This window comes from Macrobrachium nipponense, chromosome 17 (assembly GCF_015104395.2).
Source record: "Macrobrachium nipponense isolate FS-2020 chromosome 17, ASM1510439v2, whole genome shotgun sequence".
Taxonomy (NCBI): domain Eukaryota; kingdom Metazoa; phylum Arthropoda; class Malacostraca; order Decapoda; family Palaemonidae; genus Macrobrachium; species Macrobrachium nipponense.
In genome coordinates, this window is record NC_087210.1 from 45,127,065 (window position 1) to 45,135,707 (window position 8,643).

The following is an 8,643-nucleotide window of genomic DNA, read 5'->3' on the forward strand; positions in this document are numbered from 1 at the left end:
AGTTACTAACAGGTATCATCAGTGAAAGGCTATACAACTACCTAGAGGATACAAACACCATCCCCCACCAACAGAAAGGCTGCAGAAGGAAGTGTAGGGGCACAAAAGACCAGCTCCTGATAGACAAAATGGTAATGAAGAACAGTAGGAGAAGGAAAACCAACCTAAGCATGGCATGGATAGACTATAAGAAAGCCTTCGACATGATACCACACACATGGCTAATAGAATGCCTGAAAATATATGGGGCAGAGGAAAATACCATCAGCTTCCTCAAAAATACAATGCACAACTGGAATACAATACTTACAAGCTCTGGAATAAGACTAGCAGAGGTTAATATCAGGAGAGGGATCTTCCAGGGCGACTCACTGTCCCCACTACTCTTCGTAGTAGCCATGATTCCCATGACAAAAGTACTACAGAAGATGGATGCCGGGTACCAACTCAAGAAAAGAGGCAACAGAATCAACCATCTGATGTTCATGGACGACATCAAGCTGTATGGTAAGAGCATCAAGGAAACAGATACCCTAATCCAGACTGTAAGGATTGTATCTGGGGACATCAGGATGGAGTTTGGAATAGAAAAATGCGCCTTAGTCAACATACAAAAAGGCAAAGTAACGAGAACTGAAGGGATAAAGCTACCAGATGGGAGCAACATCAAACACATAGATGAGACAGGATACAAATACCTGGGAATAATGGAAGGAGGAGATATAAAACACCAAGAGATGAAGGACACGATCAGGAAAGAATATATGCAGAGACTCAAGGCGATACTCAAGTCAAAACTCAACGCCGGAAATATGATAAAAGCCATAAACACATGGGCAGTGCCAGTAATCAGATACAGCGCAGGAATAGTGGAATGGACGAAGGCAGAACTCCGCAGCATAGATCAGAAAACCAGGAAACATATGACAATACACAAAGCACTACACCCAAGAGCAAATACGGACAGACTATACATAACACGAAAGGAAGGAGGGAGAGGACTACTAAGTATAGAGGACTGCGTCAACATCGAAAACAGAGCACTGGGGCAATATCTGAAAACCAGTGAAGACGAGTGGCTAAAGAGTGCATGGGAAGAAGGACTAATAAAAGCAGACGAAGACCCAGAAATATACAGAGACCGGAGAAAGACAGAAAGAACAGAGGACTGGCACAACAAACCAATGCACGGACAATACATGAGACAGACTAAAGAACTAGCCAGCGATGACAATTGGCAATGGCTACAGAGGGGAGAGCTAAAGAAGGAAACTGAAGGAATGATAACAGCGGCACAAGATCAGGCCCTAAGAACCAGATATGTTCAAAGTACGATAGACGGAAATAACATCTCTCCCATATGTAGGAAGTGCAATACGAAAAGTGGAACCATAAACCACATAGCAAGTGAATGCCCGGCACTTGCACAGAACCAGTACAAAAAGAGGCATGATTCAGTAGCAAAAGCCCTCCACTGGAGCCTGTGCAAGAAACATCAGCTACCTTGCAGTAATAAGTGGTACGAGCACCAACCTGAAGGAGTGATAGAAAACGATCAGGCAAAGATCCTCTGGGACTATGGTATCAGAACGGATAGGGTGATACGTGCAAACAGACCAGACGTGACGTTGATTGACAAGGTCAAGAAGAAAGTATCACTCATCGATGTCGCAATACCATGGGACACCAGAGTTGAAGAGAAAGAGAGGGAAAAATTGGATAAGTATCAAGATCTGAAAATAGAAATAAGAAGGATATGGGATATGCCAGTGGAAATCGTACCCATAATCATAGGAGCACTAGGCACGATCCCAAGATCCCTGAAAAGGAATCTAGAAAAACTAGAAGCTGAAGTAGCTCCAGGACTCATGCAGAAGAGTGTGATCCTAGAAACGGCACACATAGTAAGAAGAGTGATGGACTCCTAAGGAGGCAGGATGCAACCCGGAACCCCACACTATAAATACCACCCAGTCGAATTGGAGGACTGTGATAGAGAAAAAAAAAAAAAAAAAAAAAAAAAAATAATAATAATAGTTTACCGACAAAGGCACCAGAATTAGGTAAGAACATAGTAGACCAAAAGGATGGTCATATGAGGATGAAATGGACACCGAGACATTTCTCATAACCCGAGACTTTTCTCGGTAATCTTCCACGACAGATACTTGTGGCACGATCGATCAGTCCCGACCTTTGAAAAGCCCAAATTTGAATAGGCGCCCCTCGAGGACACGCCGGAGAAATCACGAATGGGCACCGCGACGTGCTCTTAGGTTGCGGTCTGATTTTATCTTTAAAGTCAAACATGTGCTCGCAGAAGGTTTGACTGAAATTACAGTGTCTTTAGATTTGAATTTTGAAAAACGATACCTACGCACAGACCAAAGACACTGGGGTGAAGTGCAGTGTAATGCAGTTACAATATTCGTATCTTGTAAAATATTATACTTTCAAATTCCAATAACGCTGAGTATTAAATACGCATTCAAAACAAGCTCACAGTATGCATGCGTAAACAAATTAATTCAAGACCTTATATATGAAATAAACATGACATGGACTGATATAGCTACGATATATCAAAGATATCTTTAAAAATAAACACCAATACGGATACTAAATCCGAGGTCTTTCTTATGCGCATAATCTTAGTTATATATATACATACATATATATGAGTCTTGTCTGCTAAGTAAAGGACGTTGAGTCGAAAGATCTTCCAGAAACTCCGTTGTTTATCTTTCCTTCGTGGCTTATAACTTTATTTGTGGATTTATCACGTTCCAAACTTGCGTGATTCAGTTATACATACATACACACATGTGGGATGTCTTGGTGGCCTCAAAAACATATGCACATACGTAGCGAATGTTCATGGTTTTATATTTTTGTAGACCTCAGTTACCTGTCAATCACAGTCCGGGTGAGCGAGATTTACCTTTCTAGAGGTCTAACATTTAGCGTGATAACAGATTCCATCCACTTTAGATGCTGCCGGACTACAATGTAGACAGAATATCAAAACTTTAAGCATAATGCAAAAACTGTGGCTTTTTGAAATAATATTAAATGACCTGTACTTTATGCACCTTAGCATCTCAAAACCTGAAATAAATCATACTATATATATATATATATATATATATATATATATATATATATATATATATATATATATATATATATATATATATATATATATATATATATATATATATATATATATATATATATATATATATATATATATATATATATATATATATATATATATATATATATATATATATATATATATATACACTGTGAATAGGCCGGAAAAAGCCAGCGTAGCATTATATTTTTATTTTCCAAATTTTCAGGGCTGTAAAATATACAAAATTTATGTATTAAAAACATGACTCAGTAGTAAAAAAAAGTTATAAAAGTAAAAAAAAAAAATCTTAAACAGTGTACGGTGATCGCTGTTCTAAGGACTTTTCTGTCCTTCGTGATAATATATATTTGTACCTTCAAAAAACAAAAATCAGTACGGCTGATGAGGTTAGCTTATATAAGTGTGGACTTTTATTACTTAAAATATTCTAATCACGTTATTGTGAGTTTATATATATATATATATATATATATATATATATATATATATATATATATATATAAATGTAAGGGATCAGGATCACTTATCGCACCAACAATGTTGTTGCTATTATTATTATTATTATTATTATTATTCAGAAAATGAACCCTATTCGTGTGAAACAAGCCCACAGGGGTCACTGACTTGAAATTCAAGCTCCCAAAGAAACTGGTGTTCATTCGAAAGAAATGACAGAAGGTAATGGGAAATACAGAAACAGGATATCAATTATTAGAAAAAATATGAATTAACAAATCACTAAACAAAGAAAAATTTAAGCAGAATATTAAAATACAAGCTGAATTTTATTAGGGTAATAATGCATTGCATGTTCGCTAGAACTTCTGAAGTTCTAACTGCACGAAATCCTCTGGGAGGCTGTTCCACAATCCAAAGGTGTAAAGACCATTCGTCGATGGGCCAAGTCATAACTGCTAATATAAGGGAACAGAAACCTACCACCAGTAAATCTCTGGCAGAAGCAGACATCCATACGGAGAACAGTATTCTAGCAAAGGAAGCACAAATGACCTAAAACATGTTGCACTGATTTTATCATCGTTGTAAATATATGAGACCTTTGGAACAATACCTAACTTTCGTGCGGCATTTGTTGAAACTTTCATTAGATGTTTCTCAATAATTAGAGTTTCAGACTCATTCAGCAAAGTTCCATCCACCTGTAAGGGAGGATGAGGCGGAAAATCTGTACAAGATCTGCTAATCAATAGTGTTTTCGATTTACTGGAGGGCAGCTTCGTTTCTCAGAAGTGGAGACTTTAGTACACCCACAAGTGTTGCATCATTGGCATGCTGAACAATCTTGTTTTCCAGGCCAACAACCATATCATTTGTATACACTAAAAATAACAATAGACCAAAAACACTACTCTGTGGAACCCCAGACACAATAGGTCTTCGTTCACTAAAGATCCCATCGACAGTAACTTGCTGTTGCCTACCCGTAAGGGAATCTTGAAGTATTCCTAAAACTTATCCACCAACTCCAAGATTCTAAAGTTTATAAATAAGTGCCATGTGAATTACTAAATCGAAATCACCATTAAAATCTATTTGAATTTTCTGCACTCAAAACCCTTATCAAGGTTCGCTAGCAAATACCATGTCAAGTCTAAAAAAGCATCTCAGGTACCTACTGCTTCCTATATGCATATTGACTATCAGTTAACAATATTTTAGATTTCACATACTTATATAATTACTAAAAAATAAGCTTTCAGCAACTTTGGGGAGTACAGGGAGGATAGAAATTGGCCTATAGTTACTGCAGTCTGCAGATATGCCACTTTTTGGAACTGGCACTATATTACTAAGCTTCCGCTCATCCACAAAGATTCTACATCGATATAATAATCTATGGAATCTACTAATCTTAGGAGACTACGCAAACTATCAAGATTATCCAGAATTTTCTTAACATCCCCTACAGTGAAATACAAATTTTGTAAGAATAAGTTCAGGATGACAAGTAACAGGGAGAGGGACATCCTCAGCTGACTGTTTAGCTTCAAAAGCTCAATGAAGCAGTTCAGCCTTTTCCCTTGGGCCAGTAACCAATCTACCATCATCTGTTGGTATTCGTGGCATGGAAGGCAAGCCTGACCCAGAGATAGAGGATGCCAATTTGGTCCACCACAGAAGAGCCTGAGTAATCCTTAAAATTTCCTCTTCAACAAATTATAGTGTAATTTAAATTTGGGCGATTTCGTCTCCATATTTTGAATATGATCTGTTTGTTATGGTAAGCTTACTACATATACCATCATCAAACCAAGGGTGGTCTTTGCCCTGAATTTGATGACCTTGCTAGGGACATACCTTATTAAAATAGCCATCAGCATTTCATTGAACTTCTTGGGATCAGGAGCTAAAATAACACCTGAAATATTAAGTGCCTGACAAGTCTGAGTGTAATGCGATCCCAATAAGCTTTAGATTTCAGCTAGACCTTTTTTCCAATGGTGGCGTTTAGTGATATACTAGACGACAGATATTTTCATCTCAATGTCATAATGATCAGAAGTGCCTATATATTCACAAACCTTCGACTTGACAATAGCTGGAACATCTGTGAATATGAGGTCTAATCTGTAACCAGAAACACGAGAGGATTCCTCAATTAGCTGGGAAAAAACGGGGGATCCACAGAACTCAAGAGCAGACTGGCCATGTTGATCTGTGTAATTTGAATTTCGCTGTGCTTAGCAGTAGTCTCCACAAATAACGAATGAAGCTTTTGAATCCTGTGACTGAGCCTATTTACTAATCCTTTCAACAAGATAGTTACACATAGAATCGTCGATATCATCCGACTTGGTTTGTACAGTCATACCTCGCACGTGTGGGATGTTATGACAATAAACAAAATAAGGTCCATCAAATACCGGGATTAAAAACTCAACCTCTGACTTGTTACCTTACAAATGTCTCAGATAACATCACATCGTAGTTATGGGCACAACTTTGGAGATCAAGAATATTTAACCTTAAGCCCCAAATATCTGAGTAAAGTACATTGCAATTTTTCTTACTGTAATGAGTAGCAGGCCCAGGGTTCAGCTCAATGTCTCCCAAAAGAATAAAGATCAAACATATAAAATCAGTAGCAAAACTATTAAACAGAGAGATTACCCGGGCAATGCTGGGTTGGTTAGCTAGTATATATATATATATATATATATGATATATATATATACTATGTATATATATACATATATATATATATATATACTATGTATATATATACACACACACACACACATATATATATATATATATATATATATGTATGTATATATATACGTATATAGACATTCTATAAGAAAGCAGGGGTGAAAATATCCAGAAATTCTTTAATACCAGTTTTCTAATCTGAGATTTTTGTATGCTTTTTTTGTTTTGTTTCTTGACATGAAGTTTTTTAATGAACCCATTTATATATTGGTGTGTTGTTTTCTATCTCAGACCTAGAATGGTTCTGATGGTATCAATAAATCATTGCTGAAACAACTCTCGGCATAAGAGTAAATGGTGTCTAGGAACATAAATTCACATATAATCTGGCACATTGTGTGCATTGCCTGGAAGAAGACTATCACACACACTTATTATCGACGACCATCGTAGTTTAAACTGAAAATCTTATGCAAAAGACAATTATTTACCTTTTTCTCCCGTATTTGTAACAAAGTATACTGTATAAATACACACACACACACACAAATTCTCTCTCTCTCTCCTTTTCTCTCGAAAATGACGCAATTCAATAGGTAGGTAGCCTGGCTGTGTTTACCCCTAGCCTGCCATGGTTTTATGAGCAATAATGTAATTTTATACAGCAACTTTGTTATCTATTGATACCATATTGCATTACCATACACGATATACAACATGTATACGTGTGAAATAATGGCCTAGGCTCGGTATTACACTTGCAGTATTCATTTGCATTCGTCAAATAGGCTACTACAGCTGTATATAATAACGGTAAGGGTAATGAAATTGGTGTTTTACTTAATGAATCTGCTTATACTGTATTACTTTCAAGTTATATCATCATCATAATATATTAATATATTATAACTATAAAATATTATATATACATATATATTATATATATTATTTAAGTAACATATAATATTACAATATATACATACACATATATATATAGTACATATACATACATATATATATATATAGATATATATATAATAATATATATATAAACTGGTCATCCGCCTTATGCATTTAAGTAGGTAACGTTAATGTTTACGGTCTCAAAATCAGCTGATTGGATCCTACTACCGAAATAATAATAAGACTAATTTTCAATTGCTAAAAGAAATGGATTGTTACTAGATTTGTTATTTTTTCACTTTTGTATACATAAGACAAAAGTAAAACAGATAGACAAAGTAAAATGATGTATATTAAACTTAGACTCCCCAAGGTCACAAACCAGATGTTTTTTTATTCAGTTGCTTGTGGCTGTGATCCCTGTTGTTCATGCCGATTTTTTGGTAAGTGGCGTTTATGCAAGAGTAAGTGGTTATTAATTATAAGAGATAGTTATGAATGATTTCATAAGCTATAAGATCTTGGTAATCTTGTTTGAAAGCTTAGCCTAATATGAAATTCACTCTACATGCATGGTCTACTATAGTTTAATCTACCAAAAAAGAGATTGACTGTAAGTAAAGCCTAGTTTTATTTCTCTTACTTCTGTTTACTTAACAAGAAGTTGGGATTACAGACTATGTAGGAAAAGAGGTAAGCCTAATGGTATCTGGGCTATCAAAAATGAAACTCGCATAATACATAAGATTTATGATGAAATCATGTTTTGGTGACAAAACTCATAGCGTTTCTTTACCATGAATCACGGCAAGTTTTTATGTTTTGTTCTTAAATACTACATTAACTCCAAAATTATTAAGAAGAAGAAAAAAAAACCCCTACTGCGTAGGATCTTCTTTAAGGGCTGAAATTCTTCTGGAGGCGAGTGCCTATTCATCTTCTGACAAAGAAGCGTGCAAATTGCAAGTGAAATGACTATGATATGGTCGTACAAGCAGATTATTGTGTTGTTTGCTTATTTTTGTTTTGATACAGCCTTTTTCATCTCATCTCATTCTCTGTCTAATACATAATCAGATTATTTTATTTTTTTGCCTGTATTTCTAATTTTACGTCTGTCAACAGCAATATATTCAGGGTTAACTATAAGTAATAGCAAAATATAATTACCAAAGGACTGCAATCTAGAAAAGTATAATCCCCTAAAAGAACCATCCATGGCTGCCATCAATGAATTTAAAAATGATAAAAATATACACATGAGGAAAGTCGACCAATCACATGCACTGGTTATTTTAAATAGAGGTGAGTATACAGAAAAATGGATAATCTTTTGAGTGATCAAAATACATACAAACAGTTAAATAAAAGTCCTTTAGGCAATGTGAAAAGTAATTTCAGTAGTA